The 2,894-nt window shown below is 44.8% G+C and overlaps 1 pseudogene; it reads right to left on the bottom strand.

The window, feature by feature from the left end:
- Positions 1–232: 232 nt before the first annotated feature.
- Positions 233–2,560, bottom strand: LOC144827521 (arf-GAP with coiled-coil, ANK repeat and PH domain-containing protein 2 pseudogene; annotated as a pseudogene).
- Between the last annotated feature and the right edge of the window lie 334 nt (positions 2,561–2,894).

The following is a 2,894-nucleotide window of genomic DNA, read 5'->3' as shown; positions in this document are numbered from 1 at the left end:
TATCCATAATTCTGGTGCACAGTGGAGTCTTTCTGCATATAAAGGACCCTATATTCATTGTGTTAATGAAATGCTGTAGGAGGTTCCAGACTGTTCGGTACTTAAACTAATGTTCCTAAGTCAGGTAATGAGCCAGGGACCAGGCACTTTACTCCGTAAATACCTGGTGTGGGTGAGGACAAGGGTGCACTTTTCTCCTCCACATCTTTGAAGACTTTGGTGTATAGGATGGCTAGAAACAGTTTAATTTCTCAGGATCATTGGATGCCATGTGTGAAAAATCACGGAATACGTCCTGGTAGGTCTCGTCACCAGGCTGTCCATATAGTCCTTCAGATTCCCGCATCTCCTCATTCATTCTTGCCACTCGCAGCAGTGTTACAATATCAGCATTTGCTGCTTCAAGTGCAATAGTCAAGGGGCATTTTCCTTCTTCATCGTTGGTGTGCTGATTTGCCCCACATTTCAGAAATAAGCAGACTTGCCCAGTGTGCCCTAAAACAGTAGCATGATGCAGGGGTCCTCTGCCATACTTGTCCATGTGATTAACATTGGCACCATTCTGCAGCAGATACTCACAAGTGACTAAAGAACCCCCAAGCACAGCCTGAATGAGTGGTGTTGCGTTGTTTTCCCCTGCATTAACCCAGTTAACATCTGCTCCATGTGCCAATGCTTCTGCCATATCAGGAAGGCTTTTCTCATACGCAGCTCGATAAAGGTGCAGCCCTGGATGAATCTTTTTCGAATCCTGAAATACTGAAGAATCTCGCTTCTTGACTTCTAGGACTGGTTGATGCAAACTGTTTGAGGATACAATAGAGGCAAGAAGTTCTCGAATGCCTACTGTACTGAAGTGGATTACACTGTCATTGCTTTTCACTGAACTTCTGGAAGATGTTGAAAAGTGATCCTGTGATGCCAGGGACTTCTCAGAACTACTGAGGTCTTCGTTCTTGCACTGGGAATAAGGCCTTTTATGTCCATCAGGAGGGTGTGAAGCAACGCAGTCCTGGTTCACAAACCTCTTTTCCACGTACTTTGCTCTGATATATGCCTCCTTTTCCACTCTTGGACTTTCATTGTCTGGCTTCTTTACTCCAAGGGTTTTCAATTTAGCTTCATATATTCGATTAATAACTTGATTTCCCAGTTCACACATCAGCTTTAGTAATTCAGGCTCCCATGTATCTAACGTTAATGACCTTACTTTTGAAATGTGCACACCAAGACTCCAGTGTATATCAGAGCACTCAATGCACAGGATGATTCCAAGGTTGATGCTGGCCCATCGCGGATCCTCCTGACCACAATCGCAGCAGACAGAGTTTCCAGCGATACACTGGATCCGCTGTAAGGCGCTTTCACCTTTAACTAATTTTTCTTCCACCTTGCTGCCAGAGTCCAGACGTCCTGTGGAAGGTGGAGATTTCTTATCCAGCTTCTCCGTCTCATCACTCTTTTCTCTATATGCTGTAGCAATGCCGGTTTGGACAGCTTTAATCCATGCCTGTCGCAGCTTTTCTGAGTCAGCCTGTAGCATGCGGCTCTTTGTTGGTGTGACTACTTCAAAGCAGAAACGTCTTTCTATGTCTTCAAAGTGTTTAACTGTGCAGAGCCGTAAATCTTCGACAACCACTGTGGGGTTATCCTTCATTTTTTTCTGATATACCAGTTGGTTGTTTTGTATTGAGAACCAGCGCCTGTTCCAATTTTTAAAGGCATTAGTGGACCTTTTAAAGAGATATCCTTCTATTACAATGCCATTAGCAGTATCAACATAGTATTCAAGTCCGAGATCATCGTTGGTGAAATCATTTTGTTGAATAGTGGAGTGTTTTTGTTCCATGTCCCTCTTCTGCTTTGCTGCATCCACAGCAAGCTGTTCCAACTGTGAATCAAGCTCTTCCATGTGCGGTTCAAGTTCACTGAAGAGATCGTAGCCCTGGTGGAAGAAGCCTAGATGTGCCTTCATGAAGGATAACATCGATTTTAAAATTTCAGACCTCCGCTTTGACTGGAGAACATTGATTTGAAGGACGCTGTCCATAGCTATGTGCCGGAAGCATTTTCTTTCTGCGATTAAGATGTTTGTTGCCTCCTCCACCTCGTGCAGTTTTGTTCTTTGAACTTGGGCATGTTTAACTAGTGCGCTTTCTTTTTCTTTACTGACCCTATCAAACTGCTTCTTTGCATCTTTGAATTTTCGAAGATCGTCCTTAATAAATACCTGGAGCTGTGCTTTAATGGATCTCTGAGCTTCGTCAAACAGGATTGTGTGATAATTGATCATTTCTTGGAGGCAGTCTGAAAACTTCGTCAAGTTAGACTCAATCACCACATCCTGGCTTGAATACTGTGCCAGGTCCCGAATGCCATTCATAAATTGCTTGTTGGCAGCACAAAAGGCCGTGCCTGCATCAATCATGCCACTACATAACTGAACAAGCTTATCAAGTTTCACTTCCAGTCCAGTCATATCACCTTCAGCCTCCTTCAAAGCGGCTCTGAAACGGGGAGAGTCCTTCAAGCACTCCTGGAAATCAACAGTCACCTTCATGCTGTGGCCTCGGCCCCTCCCGGGCGATCAAGGTGAGGGCAGGAATAAGGAGGCAGCAGCAAGATAAGGGATCTGAGCACAGCAGGTGAAGTCTGTCACACTTCAGCCTGCCTCACCGCTGCCCAGCTCTCAGAGCTTCCTCCACTTCTGAACACTGTCCCTGCTGACAGACAATCCAGTCTCCTAGATACGCACATAGACATAGACAACGGACAACAATGCAAGAGTCGGAGCGTCATAGACACAAAATATAGAATCAGAATGTGATCTCGGCAGGGTTCCACCAATGTATTTGTATTTTCAGCAACAAGGCAATTCATCATTGGTGGTAGTG

The sequence above is a fragment of the Lissotriton helveticus genome, chromosome 4_1 (assembly GCF_964261635.1).
Source record: "Lissotriton helveticus chromosome 4_1, aLisHel1.1, whole genome shotgun sequence".
NCBI lineage: Eukaryota > Metazoa > Chordata > Amphibia > Caudata > Salamandridae > Lissotriton > Lissotriton helveticus.
Note: the sequence above shows the minus strand (reverse complement) of the source record. Positions and strands in the feature narration are given on the sequence as shown.